This window comes from Pongo abelii, chromosome 17, assembly GCF_028885655.2.
Source record: "Pongo abelii isolate AG06213 chromosome 17, NHGRI_mPonAbe1-v2.0_pri, whole genome shotgun sequence".
Taxonomy (NCBI): Eukaryota; Metazoa; Chordata; class Mammalia; order Primates; family Hominidae; genus Pongo; species Pongo abelii.
In genome coordinates this window covers 85,555,662-85,575,405 of record NC_072002.2, presented here as the reverse complement: position 1 = coordinate 85,575,405, position 19,744 = coordinate 85,555,662, and the positions used below count along the sequence as shown (strand labels likewise).

The 19,744-nt window shown below is 38.6% G+C and overlaps 1 long non-coding RNA gene across 2 annotated transcripts in view; it reads right to left on the bottom strand.

Moving 5' to 3' along the window:
- The window catches only part of LOC134760308 (uncharacterized), a 239,474-nt gene that overhangs the window by 189,747 nt on the left and 29,983 nt on the right, over positions 1–19,744 (bottom strand). For both annotated transcript variants that reach the window (XR_010137625.1, XR_010137626.1), the window contains exons 2-3: positions 11,633–11,825; positions 6,134–6,228 (exon numbers count right to left, since the gene is read on the bottom strand). This is a non-coding gene — a long non-coding RNA (uncharacterized LOC134760308). The remainder of the gene's footprint in view (positions 1–6,133; positions 6,229–11,632; positions 11,826–19,744) is intronic.

Genomic DNA, 19,744 nt, shown 5'->3' with positions numbered 1-19,744 from the left:
CAACCACTCAATTATACTTATACTTCAACTGCAACTTAGAACACTGAAATAGTCCTTCATTTATCAAGCACCTGCAAAAGGGTTTGTTTCTTCATTTTGTTTTTTGTTTTGGTTTTTTTTTTTTTTTTTTTTGCTTTGCTGTATTTTTGTTTTTGGGGGGACATGTACACACAGGAAGCTTTCTGCCTCCTTCATTTTCTCATGGAATTGTAGGGGTTTTTGTTTTTTGTTTTGTTTTTTTCAGAACACCCCATGCCTGCTTTTATAGAAGTCACAAAAACAACACCTAGTCTCACTGGAAAATGATGGAAACTTTGTCAGCAGAACTTCATGAAAAAAAAATAACTTGTTTAGAAAATAAGTCACGATTTAAAAGGACCAGCAGCATCTGTGAAGAAACCCTGTCAGTCAGAATCTTACACACATGCAGCCCTGTGGGACTAATTCACTCAGACCACACTGCTAGCCCTGTCACCAAGCTTTCGTTCTTGTCTCCCTTTCTCTGTGCCATTTTACCTCCACAAAGTTCAAATTCTTTGACTATATAATCCTGAGTTAAAATAAAGTTTCAGCAGAAGAAGTAATATGACCAAATTAAGTATAACAAGGGAGTTTTTAAAAAATAAATAAGCTATAAGATCCAGTAAAGAATTTACTATGACAAGGAAAAAAATATGTATTTTGTACTAAGTTACACACATTCTTTCAGGGGTACACTAAAACGCATATAACATCATTGACTAGATAAGCCATTATAAGCTTATAAGCAAGTTCCAAGATGTCAAGAAAGGTGATTAGAAAGTATAGGGAAGCATAATCAGTAATCATCATGATAGAACTTAATTTTCAGGTATATTGTTGAGCCATGATTCTTGTTTCAGAGAGTAGAAAGCAGACCCCTTTCCCTGTCCCATTGGTAATGTGAAGATAACAGTTCTGACTAGAAATGAGGAGGATTGACGAGGTGTTTGACACCTGTGCTCAGTCCATTCCTCCTCCTTCCTCCAGACGTTTTGCTCTGTTCATAGGCAGCGTGGAGATAATAGAAGATCTGCATGGTTGAGTGGGACTTCCTGGTTATGTTGCTTAAGATATCTGAGTGCAGGGAGGAGTAAGCCCTGCAAAAAGTCTGGGAAATCTTCAGTGTTTCTAGTTTTCTGCTGCTCTAATTAAACATTTGAGATAAATTAACTGACACACAGAATAAAATCAGATACCTTCTCTCTTGTAATTGGTAGAGATTACATGTCTGAGAACTCAGTATCTAGCCCAAAGCCCAACACATGCAAAGGCAAAAATGACGAACGATTTAGTAAATGAGAATGCAGAACCTGGGTAACCAGTTACCTAGAGAAAAGCATTCACCTGAGCAAAGGTTACTGTCCAGGGAGTTTTGCTTGTGGTCATATAAAGAAAGCATTATAGTTATTGAGGACTATGTACTAAGGCTTTGTGACAGGCTCTGTTATTGTCTAGTGAAGAGGATTCTGCCATTTAGAATAGGAAGGTGTACAATGTTAACTATTTTACGAATTTATTTTTTTAGCGTGGTTTTTTTTTCTGCCAATTGAAAAGCCATTTTCTATATTGTAACAACCTCAAAAACAAACACATCATACTATTCCTTTTACATTAAGAAATCTGCAGTTATATTTCAGAATATGAATTAGATTGCTAGAAACACATTTTCTCGATACACACATGGATATTTAAAGAATTATAATATTTTACCCATTTAAAATTATTTTCATTTTCATGAAGTAAACTCAAAAGCTTTCCCTATCAATATGAAGAAAATGTAAGAGGCCGGGCGCAGTGGCTCACGCCTGTAATCTTAGCACTTTGGGAGACCGAGGCGGGCAGATCACGAGGTCAGGAGATCGAGACAATCCTGGCTAACACGGTGAAACCCCGTCTCCACTTAAAAAAAAAAAAAATTAGCCGGGCGTGGTGCCGGGCGCCTGTAGTCCCAGCTACTCTGGAGGCTGAGGCAGGAGAATGGCATGAACCTGGGAGGCGGAGTTTGCCGTGAGCGGAGATCGCGACACTGCACTCCAGCCTGGGCGACAGAGCAAAACTCCGTCTCAAAAAAAAAGGAAAAGAAAGAAAGAAAACGTAAGAGTATCTAGTTTCTGTGTCTCTGCTATTTATGTAGTCATCTATATGATTCCAGCGTACAATTTGTATGATTAGATTATTAGGGTCCTTTCACTCTATGATGCACAGGAGAAAAGAATGAGGTTCCTGAAGAGGAGCTGTTTACAAGGTGGCTGTTATGGACTGAAATATGTCCCTCACAAAATTCCTGTGTTGAAATCCTAACCCCTAATGTGACTATAGTTGGAGATAGAGCATTTAGGAAGGTAATTATGGTGAAATGAGGTCATCAGGGTGGAACTGTAATCTAATAGGACTGGTGTGCTTTTAATAAGAGGAAAGAACACCAAAGCTCTCCCTGTCTCTCCTCTTGGGCACAGAGGAAAGGCCACGTGAGAACATAGCAAGTCGGCAGCCCTCTGCACGCCAGGAAGAAAGCACTCACCAGAAACCAGCCCTGCTAACACCTCAATCTTGAACTTCTACCTCCAAATCTGGAGAAAATAAATGTGTTGTTTAAGCCACTCAGTGTGTGGTATTTTGTTACAACAGCCAGTGCTGAAGAATACATCTCGCAATGTGTGGCTTGGAGCTGAGAAAAAATGAAACTGTTTTTATTACACATTCCTGTAAAGAGGACTAGGATGCATCATGTGGTACAAGGAATGGGATCTTAGAGGCATTGTTTCCATTTACAGCAGAAACACCTTAAAAATAACATAGGAACAAGACATAATCTCTTACTCTAAACTTGGCTATTCTGTTCATGTAAAGAAGGAAATAGAATAAAAGTGGGCTACAGTATCTAGTTTGTTTTGACTTCACTATTTCTTAATAAAGCAGAAAGTTGCACAACTAAGGTGAAAATTCACAAGTGTACAAAGCCAGAGCCAGAAAATGAGTCAGATATGAAATCCATTATTGGAAGCGACAAAAATATTGAAAGATTTCAGAATGTCTCACTTAACCTAAATCTAAATTTCCTACTATCAAGTATTTTATATTATTTACTTGTTCTGAGATAAATGAGGAAATTGTTCATGGGTTTAAAAAGACATGTTTGATGTTTCTGTTGTTTTTATCGTTAAAAGCACAAGAAATAGCAGGAACTGGAATTCAACACCTCACAAATTTAGGCATTGATGATTACACTGACACTAAGAAAAACTCATCATCCCAAAGTAGGTGACAATACTCTTTCTCTCCCTAGGTAATAATCCCTTCTTCAGACATACTATGACTGAAAACTATATGCAATTCAGCTGTCCTTTTTGCCTAGGTACCAGATTTTGTTGGGTACACATAGTAATTTGTATGTTTATACTTATATTTCAGTCTTATTTAGTGTCCAAACAATTGGGTGGTTTCACAAAAATTTAGATTTCTTCCTTCTCTTTAAAAATCAAAACACCTGGCAAGTATGGTTAGAGCTAAGCAGCAACTGTTCCTCTATTTGGGAACCTCAGCTCCCCATAAACTCAACCAAGGCAATTTCACTCATATTTGTTACCTCTCTGTCTCTTCCAGACATTTTCGTATATAACCTCTGCTTTAATATTGGGAAGTTTTCCACCATGGCACACATTTACCTATGCAACAAACCTGCACATCTTGCACATGTACCTCAGAACTTAAAAATACACACACACACACACACACACGTGGAGGTTTTGCTTTTTTTAAAAAACTAGTGTCTGTGTCCTGTTCTTCCCTCCCCATCAATACTTCTATTCTGATAAAGCAATCTAACTGTAAACTGCAACACTGGGATGACAATTGGAGAAAGGAAGGGAGGAAGAAGAACTAGCAATCATAAATTTGATCTTGGAAAGCATAACCCATGCAAGAAAATTCAACCAGAGAGTGAAAGACAGGAAGATGCGCAGTAATGCACATTTTTATTCTAAAATTTTAAATACTCGGTATATGTTATATATACTTCATATATATGTTCAGTGTCAGAGAACGGGAGATGGGGTTAGAAGAACATGCTGTCTTATTTATCAAAGTTATATCAGATTTAACTTCTTCTAGATTCTGGGGTCTGGGCTAGGAAATACACATCTCAACCTACCACCCAGCTCTAGATTGAAGGGTATTCAGCAGCACCCAAGCTGATATTGAATGAGGCCAAAGCCCCAAAGGCCAAGTCTGTATAGGTCATCCATCTCTTATAATGTGAGAATAAGTAAATGAAAAGGTAAAAAGGTAGAAATACTAGTGGGGCTCACAGAAAAAACAATGTAGAAATGTAGAAAAGGGGTATTATCCCAAAGATTCTGAACACAGATGTAAAAATAACTTAGAACAAAAAGAGAAGAAACATCTATAAGTGATTGGCCTTTTTTTTTTTTTTTTTTTTTTTTTTGAGATGGAGTCTCGCTCTGTCACCCAGGCTGGAGTGCAGTGGCCTGATCTCGGTTCACTGCAAGCTCCACCTCCCGGGTTCACGCCATTCTCCTCCCTCAGCCTCCCGAGAGGCTGGGATTACAGGCGCCCGCCAAGTGGTTGGTATTTTTTAAAAGACTCAAGATCAGATACATTTACATTGTTGTGCAACCATCAACACTATCCATCTCTAGAACTTTTCTCATCTTTCTCAACTGAAACTCTACACTCATGAAACAATAACTCCCTATTCCCTCATCCCCAACCCTTGGCAGCCATTCTGTCTCCTTGAATTTCACTACTCTAGGTAATACGGGAGTGGGGCAGGGAAGTGCTGGGTAGAGAAGGCAAATCTGAAAGAGCTTGGTAACACACGCCCATTTGGGCTTCAGGAGTCACAGACACCCATCGCTAGATGCTGCCATGGGGCCGAAGCCCAAAAGCCCTCACCTGGGCCTCTGCACCTGCCTGTCTGGATGCTCCTGGTAGGGGTTTGAGCTGTGGGATGACCTAGCAGGCAAGCCACACCCTGTCACACATCCTGCGAGGGGAATCAGGGAACTCTCTCATTTCATAGGTACCTCATACAAGTAGAATCATATTTGTTCTTTTGTGACTGGCTTATTTTACTTAGTATTGAGTAAAGTGGTAAGCTTTGTTATGTTTATTTTAACACAATAAAAAAATGCTCAAGAAATCACCTTCTTTATGAAATAGGAGTAAAATGTCATGAGGGGAAAATTAAGCAATAGGCCATAATTAACTAAAAGCCAACAGGATATTAGATTGGTAGAATAAGAAAGAATTGCAAATAGATTCTAAAATAGAAAAGGACATTATATTTGGCACTGGGATTTGGCAATGATTTCTTGTACATAATACCAAAGCTACAGACAACAAAAGAGAAAAACAGACAAAATGGAGTTCCTGAAAGTTTAAAATTTTGTGACTCAAAAGACACTATCAACAGAGTAAAAAAGCAACCCCACAGAATGGGAGAGAATATTTGGAAATCATATATCTAATAAGGGATTAATATTTAGTATAGAGAATTTTTATAACTCAACCAAAAGCAATCTGATTGAAAAATGGGAAAAGGACTTAAAAAGACATTTCTCCAAAGATATACAAATGGCCAATAAGCATGTGAAAAGATTCTCAATATCACTAATCATTGGGAAAATGCAAATCAAAACTACGATTAGATAAAGCCTCACACCCATTAAAATGGCTATGATCCAAAACAAAAAACAAACAAACAAAAACAACCCAGAAAATAACAAGTTTTGGTGAGAATATAGAGTAATTGGAACTCTTGTGCGCTGCTGCTAGGATTATAAAACAATATAGTCACTGTAGAAAACACTATGGTGGTTCTTCAAAATTTAAAAAAAGGATTACCATATAACCTAGCAACCCTCTATACATGAAAGAACAGAAAGCAGGATCTCAAAGAGATATCTGTACCCCAATACTCACAACATTATTCACAATAGTCCAAATGTGTAACCTACTCAAGTGTCCATCAATGGATGAATGGATAAGCAAATTGGGGAATATACATGTGTATCAGTTCATTCTCATGCTGCTAATAAAGACATACTCAAAACTGGGTAATTTAGACAGGAAAGAGTTTTAATTGACTCACAGTTCAGCATGGGTAGGGAGGCCTCAGGAAACTTTCAATCATGGTAAAAGAGGAAGGAAACACGTCCTTCTTCACATGGCAGCAGCAAGAAGTGCCTAGCAAAAGAGAGACAAGCCTGTTATAAAACCACCAGATCTCATGAGAACTCACTCACTATCACGAGAACAGCAGCATGGGGCTAACCGCCCCCAGGATTCAATTACCTACCACCAGGTCCCTACCCCAACATGTGGAGATTATGGGAACTACAATTCAAGATGAGATTTGGGTGGGGACACAGCCAAACCATATCACCATGCAATGGAATATTATGCAGCCTTAAAAAGAACAAAAATTCTGTCATGTGCTGCAATATAGATGAACCTTTGAGGACATTACCCTAAGTGAAATAGTCCAGTCACAAGACAAATACAGTATAATTCCACTTAAATGAGCTACTTAGAGTCATCAAAATCATAGAGTCAGAGAGTAGAATGGTGGATGCCAGGGGCTTGGGGAAGTGAGGAGTTATTGCTGAATGGGTATAGAGTTTCAGTTTTACAAAATGAAAAGAATTCTGGAGATATGGGGATGGTGGTGATGGTTATACAACAATTTAAATTTACTTCATGCCACTGAACTATACACTTTAAAAAATGGTTATGCTAAGTTTTATGTTATCAATATTTTACCACAATTAAAAATTTAGGAAAAAAGTTGATACTGGAAATAGTATACAGCTAAGCTGCTGCTATAGAAAAAAAAATGGATCTAGAATGCAGATGACAAACACAAAATAATCCCATGACGTGTGGAAAGCATTGCTTCTGGCACCTAGAAAGGGCTCAAGAAAAGGCAGCCATGATTATAGTTGGGGAAGGGAGGCATAAGATCTCTGTGATGAAGAAATAAGTTAATAGACAGGGAGAAAATGGGAAGGTCCTATGACCCAGAGCCTTCTAAGAACTAGAATATTCAAAAAGGGTCACCATACTTCAGGCCAAGCCAATTCAAACAAAACAAATGAACCACAATAATTTTAATGGCAAGGATATTTTAAAAATCCACAGCATAGGCAAAAATAAATAAAAGAGGTTACCTAAAGAGAAAAAAAATGTTTTCCTATTTGTATCTTTTTTTCTATACTAAACACCATAGACAATAGGACAACATGCACTGTATTTAATGATCATTCCTTTCACAAAATCCTGAAAAATCAACTCCAACCAAGAAAGAATCAAAACTGAGAACTCAAGAACAGAAAAATTAAAGTTAGGAATAAAAGAAAAACTTTAAAAGGAATGCATGAGATGAGGGGGTTTTGATAAAACACCCACAATTTTATGTGTCATTTAACTGAGCTAAGGGGTACCCAGATAGCTGGTAAAACATGATTTCCAGGTGTATCTGTGAGGGAGTTTCTGGACAAGACTAGCATTAGAATCAGCGGACTGAGTAAAAAAGATCCATCCCTGCCAGTATGGGTGGGCAGCATCCAAACCAGCGTGGGCCTGAATAGAACAATAAGGCAGAGGAAGGTTGGATTCTCTTTTTCCCTGAGCTGCCACATCCATCTTCTTCTGCCCTCAGACACTGGAGTTTCTGGTTCTCAGACCTTGGGACTAGGACTGAATTACTCTACTCATTTTCCTAGTTCTCCAGCTTGCAAACAGCAGATCATGGGACTTCTCAGCCCCCATAACCACATGAACCAATTCCCATAATCTCCTCTTTCTCTACCTACCTACCTACCTACCTACCTACCTATCACTCCATCCATCAATCTGTATCTATCTATATCATCTATATCTACATCTGTATATCTGTATCCTCTTGGTTCTGTTTCTCTGGAGAACCCTGACTAATACAACACCTAATCACAAAAGTCCTGTTGGGCATCACCACCTAAAACTACCAAAACTGACTGAATTAACAACATTAAGGAACCTAAAAATATAGACAGGTTGATGCCTTCTTCCATAATGGCTCCTCTGTCAAGATTTAAAGCAAAATAACTCACCATGATTGCTGTTTCTTATTATTGTTATCGTGTTATTGAATTTCCTCTAGAAATGCCTATTCCCCACAGAAGTTTACCACAAGATTCAAACTCAAATCAGTGAGTAGGTCTAGTGGTGGAAGTAGAGGATGAAACACAGGAGTTTATCAGATTATTCTCTCCATCCATGTGTGGGTTTGAAATTTTGCATAATAAAAAGCTTTTAAAAAAAGAAAAAATATACATGCAAACACATAAAGAAAAAAAAAAAAGAATACTTAGCAAAGTGAAGGTAGCCAATTTCTCCTTCCAGGCAAGAAATGCAAGTGAATTGTGTGAGGTCTTTTTCCTAAATTATAAGTGTCACAATTACTTAGTAAAGAAAATAAAATTTTAAAACTACATTTAAAAAATAATTATACTTAATAAAAAAATACTGGAAGGAAACTTAAAACACAACTTCTAAAATCAGATTTTATTGAATAATGGAATTATTAATATTTCTCTATTTGCACTTTCCAAATTTCCTTTAAGAATTATAAAATTTAAAATGAATAAATTAATATCTGAGCTTGCTTTTCCTTGCACTGCTCTCTTGGATATACTGGAGAGAAATGAGTTTTCAGTGAAAATGATATTGTATTTTGTTATTTATTCATAGCCTGTCTTATTAAAAATAAATATATTCTCTTTTAAAGTCAGTACTTAAATAAACTGGGTATGAAAATATATTATCAAGCTAACTTTTTTAAATCCAAAAATTTTACAAAAGCAACTAAGAGTCACAAAATGACGATAGCATAAATTGATAATGTTGATTTTTATGGATCAAAATTTAAAGTACCATAAGCCACAGGTTTACTTTCTGTGTTCCTCCTTTATTATTTTAATGCCAGTTTATTATTGAACCTGTAGTCACCTTGCTCTTTAAAAGCTCTCACCAAAAAAAAAAAAAACTCATCTATTTTATAATAAAAAGCACTCAATTTTTAGTCAAACCACTAGAATCAAAAACCTCTATTTTTACAAAGCATACTATCATTTTAGCATTTTACTTGATAAAGTATCTGCTTTATGATTTGCCTCAGACTTCAAGCTATTTTCTTGTTACACACTTTTTAATCTCATCACTGCTTCTCCTTGTAATTATTTCTTGTGCTGCTGTAATTTTCCATTGGTCTTTTTTAATTCCACTCTGTGTCTGAGCTGATAGCACACCTAACCTTTCAGGCATCCATTCATTTTGCAGTAAACTCTGGCACCTGCATTTCTCCTGCCTTCCTTTTCCAGGATGTTTTTATCCTTACTTCTTGCATCCCTCCACATTTTGCTCCAAAATAATTTATCATCCCTGTTGTCCTCAGGAATAACTTTTGTTCCAATTGCGAAGCTAAATTAATTGGACTCCTTCACTGTCTCTTTGGAAAATTGTCTCTCAGTTGAACATTTCTAATTATGGCCTAAATAGCTCCTACAAATTAAGGTCAGAACCACTCCATTTCAAGAATGTTCAGACTATTGTCAACATAAAGAAAATCTTTTTTATGTATTAACAAACCTTTGGCTAAGTTTTCACCTATAATGTAAAGGGTTTTCCGTGAGTGTTTAAATTTTTTTTTTTTTTTAAGACAGGGTCTCACTTTGTTGCCCAGACTGGAGTATAGTGGCATGATCTTGGCTCCCTGCACCCTCTACCTCCTGGGCTCAGGCAATCCTCCCACCTCAGCCTCCTGAGTAGCTAGGACCACAGATGTGTGCCTCCATGCCTGGCTAATTTTTTGCACTTTTAGTAGAGACCAAGGTTTGTCGTGTTGCCCAGGCTGGTCTTGAACTCCTGGGCTCAAGCGATCTGCCCACCTTGGCCTCCCAAAGTATACATAGGGGTAAGCCACCGTGCTGGGCTATCTTTAAATATTTTGACTATCAGTACTGCTATCCTCAAAACAATGGGAGACTGAATATAGAAACAGACAATGACCACACCACATATAAATACAGAACTCTGACCCACAATTGGCAGGAGCCAGCCCAGAAAGTCAACCTACTCCTTACAAGTCAGATTTGCAGAAAGTCAAACTGCTATCTCTAGCAACCAGTCCAGGAAGCCAAACAATAGCCCCTGTAACAGCTGCACAGGGCCAGGCCTTCATTAATAACTAACAGCTTCCCTCATTTTTTTTTTTTTTTAAGACGGAATCTTGCTCTGTTGACCAGGCTGGAGTGCAGTGGCACCAACTCGGCTCACTGCAAGCTCCGCCTCCCAGGTTCACACCATTCTCCTGCCTCAGTTTCCCAAGTAGCTGGGACTACAGGCGCCCACCACCATGGCCAGCTAATTTTTTGTATTTTTGGTAGAAATGGGGTTTCACTGTGTTAGCCAGGATGGTCTCGATCTCCTGACCTCGTGATCCGCCCACCTCAGCCTCCCAAAGTGCTGGGATTACAGGTGTGAACCACCGTGCCCGGCCACAGCTTCCCTAATTTTTGGCCCCACATCCAACTTAGAAACAATCAGAGAAAGCCAAATATGCACCCCTAACCAATCACATAGGATACCCCCTCCTCCAGCTTCCTGGTGCCAACAGCCTCCAATCAGGGCATTCCTGGAGCCTTCCTTTGCACACTACAAAGCTTTCCCCTCACCTGCCTGCCTTTGACTCTCTGTCAAATGCGAGTGATGGTGGCTGACTCCCCCGCTGGAGCAAGCACTGCATAAATAATCCCTGCTTGCTCTCATTTAGGTGGTCTTCATGTACAACCACACTTATCTTGCAAAAACTCTAATAGAGCTTAACTTTTATATATGCTATGAGGGCTAAAATGTCCATTTTCTTTTCTAGTTTATTATTACTGGAGATGTAAGGCTTAAACTTCTAAATGTGTACTACGTCTTTTCCATTAAAATCACACTTACTATGCTGGCTTTGTACATAACATAATTATTTACTTTTTTCTCTGAGGACTTCTGTATTGATAAACTCATTTATTGAGTGCTTGCTCTGTGTTAGACATTGGGGAGTACATAGGTCAAAACACATGGTATTAACTAGGTGTTCACAGTCTAGTGCAGAGAGGACACTGCCATCACTTTGTAATCCATCATTTATTTCACTGAGTATCAGACCATCACCTATTGCTCTTACATGTCAAATTTAGTACAAGGTGGTAGATGAATTTTATATCTAACAGGGAAAGAATGGGTTTTCTCCTCAGGTTTCTACCAGCTCCCACCTAGAGAAGTGGTTCAGGAAGATGAAAGTAGTATAGCCATCCTGACAGCTTAGAACCCCACTGAAATGGTTCTGGTTTCCAGAAATAGTAGTCAGAGAGCTAAGTTGAAAGGGAACAGATCACCAGGTGCTTAATGGAAACACAGAACTCTCCATCCTCACCAGGAAGCTTCATTTTTATTCTAGCCAAATATAGGGCTTTCCTTTGGGCTATTAACAAAGTCTCTGACAGCAGGGCCTAGATCAAAGCTCAGAATTGATTTAAAGAACAAGAGGAAAGCCATTTTGTACCTGTAACTTTCCCCATCTAACTGGCAGACAGTGCTGGCTATTTCTCAAGGGAATCGTCTTCTCTCCAGTGGTTCAGCCAGATTGGGAACTCCCGCAGATATCAGTGATATGAGGATTTAGCCATGATGTTTTCACTCCTGCTTGAAGATACTCAGATTTATGGTTTCCAATTTAGGACAAGAATTATTTGTTCCTAATTTACAAGAGAAAAACAACTCCATTAAAAAGTGGGAAAAGGACATGACAGACACTTTTCAAAAGACATTTATGTGGCTCATAAACATATAAAGAAAAGCTCAATATCTTTGATCATTACAGAAATGCAAATCAAAACCATAATGAGATACCATCTCACGCCAGTCAGAACGGCTACTATTAAAAGACAAAAAATAACAGATGCTGGTGACATTGCAGAGAAAAGGTAACACTTACACACCGTTGGTGGGAGTGTAAACTAGTTCAATCATTGTGGAAAGCAGCATGGTGATTCCTCAAAGACCTAAAAGCAGAACAACCACTGAACCCGAGAATCCCAAAACTGGGTATATACCCAGAGGAATATAAATCATTCTACCATAAAGACACATGCACATGTATGTTCACTGCAGCACTATTCACAATAGCAAAGACATGGAATCACCCTAAATGCCCATCAATGACAGACTGGATCAAGAAAATGTGGTACATATACACCACGAAATACTATGCAGCCATAAAAAAGAATAAGATCATGTCTTTTGTGGGAACATGGATGGAGCTAGAGGCCATTATCCTTAGCAAACTAACGCAAAAACAGAAAACCAAATACCGCATGTTCCCACTTACAAACAAGAGCTAAATGATAAGAACTTATGAACACAGAGATGGAAACAAGAGACACTGGAGTCTACTTAAAGGTGGAGGGTGGAGGAGGGAAAGGAGCAGAAAAGATAACTATTGGGTACTAGGCTTAATGTCTGGGTGATTAAATAATCTGTACAACAAACTCCCGTGACACAAGTTTACCTATGTAACAAACCTTCACATGTACCTGTTGTGGTGATCAGACCCAACACCAGGTTGTGGGAGTGACAAAGTCTGGCAGAGTCAAAGGACTGAGAAAAAGATAGTGAGAGAGAAAAGGTGGGACACCAGGGGGCCATCGCTAGTGTACGGAGGCTGCGAAGGCCGCAAGCTCTGGGAGCCCGCGCTATTTATGGATAATCCAACAGAGAAACAGGTGGTGAGAATGCGGAGGTCAAAAAGGACATGTTGCATTAAGCACATGATTTACAGCTGTGATGGTTTAGCATTTATATGGAACATGTTCTGATACTTAAGATAATGGGAATAGGAATCTAGGAACCTAGGAACCTAGGAGCAAGGAGCCAGCAAGTCTAGACACATTCCAGAGGACATTATGCAAGCCCTGCCTCAGTTTCCCTCCCAACACTCAGCTTTTTCCCAACATGTACCCCTGAACCTAAAATAAAAGTTAAAATAACTAAAGAAAGAAATCTTTGTTCTTCCATACCCCACCTTAACTAGTCCACCATTTGTGAGAAAGGACTGTTTCTCCACATAAATCTCCATATTTATATATATGGTTGAGATGAGTGCGATAGCAGCCTCCAGGCAGGGGTATCCTAGAACTAGCAGCATGAGGTTGAACCAGCCTTGAAAAAAAAATAAGTCATGACAATTAAGAGGAAAAGTTACGTGGCAAAGTATTGTGCGGTTCAATACCAGGGTTGTGCCAGGAGTTCTGATAGAAGAGAATTATTCATTAACCTGTGTGCTCCATGCCCTCATTTGTTTTGGTTTCCATTTCACCTGACTAGAATGTAAAATTCCCTGCTTGAGATGGAAATTGTTCAGCCCTCTCATCACGTATTGTGTGGGAATTCTTCTTCCTTTCAAAACTACACTTCCAGCGTCATATGCTCCTTGCTGCCTAGCTGAAAAGGAATATTTGTAAATCTCAGTTACAAGGCCCAAAATGAGCACTCAAGAATATGCTAATATCAGGCCCCAACTTCTGTGTGCTTTTCAAATCAGGGCATAAAACTCAAACAAGAGTCAGATTCTAAAATGAAAATGTTATACAAAAATTTTCAATTATCTACGAACCCCCACAGCTACTGTGGGGTTATTTGAAGGTATATCTGTAGAGATTACCTAAGTGAAAGGAGGGTTTTCTAATCATTAACACACGGTTGGCAGATACATTCAGGAGATATTTGTTTTCTTTTCGTCTTTCCGCATGAATGACAGTCTACTCTATCTTTGATGGCCCCGGGAAGAATGTGCCAGGTGCCCTCAGTGACTCTTCATCAAGTCCTTGACACACCTGCCTCCCAGTAGTTTGCTATTAGCTCATGCTTGTACTAAGACTACAGGTTCATGTTCCGGACTCTAAAAATTAGGTCATGAATTGTGTTTTAAGGTGATACATTTACACATACACATGAATCCTAATTTGAAGGATTTAATTATACATTCCTTATACCTGTAAACTGAACCAGAACAAGATATTTGTGATCCCTGCACAAGAAAATAAAGACACCTGATCTTCAGGCCACTTACAGTCTCATATAAAGTGTGATTTCTAACCCCACCATTTTAATGACTGGAAGCTGATTCAAACTTCCTTTCTACTAAACCTGCACCAAAGCATTTTATATTCTTCCAGATTCTTTATAGGCTTGTGCTTGGTAATTAATCCCCCAAGTGTAATATAAAGTGAGGCAAATACAAATATCCAGGCTCCTGGAAGCAGCCGGCTGTGCAGGTGACGCAGGTAAACAGATAAGCATCTAGAACCTAATTGGAAGATTGGGGCGAGGGATGGGGTGGCAGGAGGAAGGAGAAAAGAAGGCTGCAAAATCAACCAAGCAACACTTCTATTTCCAGAGAAAGCAGAATTCACTGGCTAGATTAAAAATGACCAAGAAATTTTATTGCCGGCTTATTTCCACAATGTAAACATTATTAAATGAAAAGAAACAAGAAACCAATTCAGTTCCAGTGTGAATGTAAATAACAGTAATAGGCAATGCAGCAGCACACCATATCTGACCCCCTGGGTCCCAGGCTCATAAACCTCCTCTGCTTGTGATGACAAACGCTCCAGGGTATAGTATACCCAGGCCCAATGAAACTGCATGCAAAATTGAACACCTTCCAGTCCATGAGTCTTGTTCATTCTTTGTGGATTGCAATGTGTGATTAGAAGACGGCCTTCTCAGATTTTTGCTCTCATTTCAAATTCTTTCTGGAAAAGTAACTTTCTAAGCAGAAGAATGATTCTCAGTTGTCATCATCAATTGGTTCAGAAAAAAAAAAAAAAAAAAAAAAAAAAAAAAAAAGAACACCGCAAAAGCAGATTCTGTCAAAAAGCCAATGTTTCTTATAAATCTTTTTAGAATTATTAGAACTAACTAATATGATAATTAACATGCTAAAATAATTCCAGTCTATGGAATAACTAGATCAAGTGGTTACTAGAATGGTTAGTAAATCAAATGTTTACTGAAAATTACAATCTCATAATTAAGTCATTTGTGCTAAAAGAATAATTTTGAAACTTCGCCATAGTCCTTATGCAGTTTATAATCTGGGGAGAAAATAAGACATCGATGGAACAGGAAACATAGCACAAATGCCTTACCTGTGTAAATAGACTGCAAGTTTATTTTCAGAGCAAAGGAAAATTTTTAAGGAAAGGAGTATTCAGGAAAGACATTTATGAAGGCAGCTAGGTTTTCAACTAACCCTTGAAGAATGAGGAAGTTATAGCGAAGTGGCAGGGAAATACTGCAGCTGTGAAGAATAGCATGAGTGAGGTGCAGGTCATAAAATGGTCGCACATAAGATTAACGAAGAGAAAAACCAATAGCTTCCCTCCATACTCAGACCAGCCAAATGAACAATATCACAATAAACTGCATTCACAAAAGCCTTATTAAAAAACTGTAAAGCACTTATAAATAAATCTTTCAAGAGAAGTGCATGATCCAGATAAACATCCTGAAACTAAGTGGAGAGAGAAATCCATTCTTATATAAGGAAACTTAATGCCAGTATTGCTGGTAATTTTCCTTAATTTATATATTCAATGAAAGTTCAATTAATACTTTAATTTTTTAGAACTTCACAGAACTTGAAAACCTGATCCTAAAAGTCACGTAAAAGAGAAAAGCAACATGAATAGCAAAGAAATCTTGAAAAAGAAGAAATTAATGCTTGCTTGGTATTATACAGCACTGTAGGAAATTAAACAGTGTGAGTAAAGGTTCCAGAGATGATAAATAGATCAGTGAAACAAAACAAAGTATTCAGAAACAATCCCAGTTATTTAGAGCTGAAAATACTAAAAGGTGGCATTTCAAAGCAGTGGGAAAGGATATACTATTCAATTTGCCCATGCTGTGTTGGAACAATTGGCTATAAATTTTTCTTTAAAAAAAGTAAGGTTAGATCTCTGCATCACATTAATAACAGACATCAATCCTCAATGCACTAAAGGACTCAATGTGAAAAACAAAATTCAGGTAGTGTGGAAAAAAACAGAATTGTTTATAACCTTAAAGGGAGGTGGGAACCTTTCTTAAATAAGATGCAAAGCAGAGGAGCAATAAAGGGAAAAAAATGGATAAATCTGCCTACATAAAAACTTTAATCTCTACTACAAAAGAAAAGCCTAGTCTGGAAGAAAGTGTTTGCAAAATGTAACACATACAATGCACTAATATCCAAAATTTTTAAACTTCCAGAGGCCTTCCCTTCCCCTGCCCAAATTCCCAATATAAGCAGAGCCCATAAATCAGCAAGCATCTTCATTTCTTCTTGTAAGGACTGGGAAAAAACAATCCTGAGCTAGAACCAGAGCAATGCAGAGGGCAGCATAGCTCAGAGAGCACGAGAAACACGACACTTCCAAAAACGCAAGACAGATGTTCAGGGCAAAAGGTGTATCCCTTTTTTGGCGACACAGTTGTGAGAAACTGGTTAAGCTAAGCTGCTGAAACAAGCTCCATAGGACACAGCTTTGTTTCAAAAACCAGGTGACATATGGCTACAAATAAGTCATAATTTCCGACGCAGAGGAAAAGAAAAGCATCAGGAATGAAATTCTGCTCTAGTCTAATACCCCACAGGAAACTTGCTTTCCTTGGGTGGTCCAGGAAAGCCCAACTTATTCAAAAGCAAGCAAAATAAATAAAAGGAACGGGCAGGGAACCAATGTGACAATGCAATAAATGAGAGAGAAGGGGAGAGTAAAACTCATTATCAGATGAGTAACAACAAAAATAAATAAATAAAAATGTTGCCAAAGAACAGAACAATCTATAGCCAAACATTTTGTGAGGAATTTAAAGTGTAATGGCCTCTAGAATGAAACCACAGAAATATAAATCTTATAATATCAGAACTGCTATACAATTCACACATGTGCGCACACACACACACACACACACACGCACACACCAAAAACAGAAGGAAGCAGAGATCTCATTGTAAAATGCTTTTTAACATGTATAAAACCAGAAAATATATGAATGTAACATAAGAGAACTAAGACCAAGTATATCTATCATATCAGCAACTGTAAATGAGCTAAACTCAACAATTTAAGAAATAATTGATCACTAAACAAAAACAGTATATATATATATGTATTTTTTTTAATCTAAACAGAACTGAAAAGGTTGGCCATAAAAAAGAGGGGTAAGAAATGAAACCCGGCTGTGCGTGGTGGCTCACGTCTGTAATCCCAGCACTTTGGGAAGCTGAGGCGGGAGGATCACGGGATCAGGAGTTCAAGACCAGCTTGGCCAATATAGTAAAACCCTGTCTCTACTAAAAATACAAAAATTAGCTGGGTGTGGTGGTGGTGCCTGTAGTCCCAGCTACTCGGGAGGCTGAAGCAGAAGAATCACTTGAACCCGGGACACGGAGGTTGCAGTGAGCCAAGATCGCGCCACTGCACTCCAGGCTGGCCACAGAGCGAGACTCTGTCTCAAAAAAAAAAAAAAAAAAAGAAATGAAACCCAAATAAAACCAAAAAGAGGCAAGAAATAGGGGAAAGGAGACAAAAAGAGAAAGAAAGATCATGATGTTATTAAGAGATGGTATGAAAATCAGAGCCAAAAACTTCTCTTTTTTTTGAGACAGAGTCTCGCTCTGTCACCCAGGCTGGAGTGCAATGGCAATGGCACAATTTCAGCTCACTGCAACCTCCACTTCCCGCTTTCAAGCGATTCTCCTGCGTCAGCCTCCTGAGTAGCTGGGACTACAGGCACATGCCACCACGCCTATCTAATTTTTGCATTTTTAGTAGAGACGGGGTTTCACAATGTTGTCCAGGCTAGTCTCAAACTCCTGAACTCATGATCCGCCCACCTCAGCCTCCCAAAGTGCTGGGATTACAGGTGTGAGCCACTGCACCGGGCCACCAAAAACTTAAAAGATCAAAAAAATTACAAAGACAAACAGGTACTTCAAAATGTTTAAAGGTGGTATTCACAATGAAGACAACTTAGGAATACCTATGCTCCAAGCAGCTTGGCCCCAACGTCTCTAATGAAAAAAGCACAGGAGACACAAGAGACACATACAAACTAGTAGTAGGAAATGCATAGTGTCAGTCTAAAGCAAATAGATAAAAACAAAGCCTACAAGTCTAAAAACTTGCTGTTGCTGGTAAGTAAAATCTTAACTATTCTATGCTCAAACACTTTTGTTGAGAGGATATCTGGGTTAATGTCATCCCATTGGACTGACACTAGAAACCAGTGTAATGTGGGCTTGAGAAGAGCAGAGCTGCAAGTCAGGGTGAATTTTACATTTGGCTATATTCAGTTTTACCACCACATAAAAGAAAAGGGGAATATCCTAAAGGCTGCAAGCAGTTCAGAAAAGTATTATTAGAAAGGGAGATGGAAAGAGAAAAAATATTCTTCTGCATCATAGAAGAAAAGATGTCATCGTTATTTTTTACTAAATGTAGAAAATATGTTTAGTCCTATTAGATTTATGTTTTCCTTTTATATTTCATTTTGACAGATATATCTGTATTCATAATATCCATGTCATATTAGTATAACATTAGGTATTGAATTTAGAAATAAACTATATATGGGGGAAGTCAACATTCAAACAATTTAAATAACAATTAGTAAGTTACATCTAACATATATATAAAATTCAGAAAACAGTGAAGACAACATTCTTGTTAAGTATCCATTAGCAATTCATAAAAAATAGCTGCATATTTGACTCCAAAATATGAATAAATATAAAAGCACCAAACTGACAGCCAGAGTTGGGTAGGCAGGTTTCTGGCTTCCAGCCTTCATCCTGGGTGTCACTACCACGAGTTATATGACAAAAGATTTCATTTAGGTTACCAACATGTCAACTTAAAAATAGTGAGATTATCCTGGATTATTCAAGTAGGCCGAATGTCATCATACGAGCCTTTAAAAGCGGAGCTTTTTCCCTGCTGAGGGCAGAAGAGGAATTTGAAGAAATGCAGAAGATGGGGAACATGTAAAGCTGGTGAAAGATTCGAACCTCGCTGGCTTGAAGATGAAAGGAGCCACATGGAAAACACATGAAGGAAATGAATTCTGCTAAGATTCTGAGGTTGGAGGAGGACCCCAGACCCTGCTGAGAACCTTAATTTCAGCCTTGTGAGCCCGTGAGCAGGGAAATCAGCCAGGCCCACCAGAATGTCTGACCTCCAGCACTGAGATCATAAGTAGGTGCTGTTTGAAGCTGCTAAATTTGTGGTAATTTCTTATACAACAAATTGCATGTGGTTATCTCTGAAACGAGAAATAGGCCAGGTGCAGTGGCTCACGCCTGTAATCCCAGCATTTCGGGAGGCTGAGGCAGGCGGATTACCAGATCAGGAGTTCGAGACCAGCCTGGACAACATTGTGAAACCCCATCTCTACTAAAAATACAAAAATTAGCCAGATGTGGTGGCACATGTCTGTAGTCCCAGCTACTCGGGAGGCTGAGGCAGGAAAATTGCTTGGACCCGGGAGGCAGAGGTTGCAGTGAACTGAGATGGCACCACTGCACTCCAGCCTGGGTGACAGAGCGAGACTCTGTCTCAAAAAA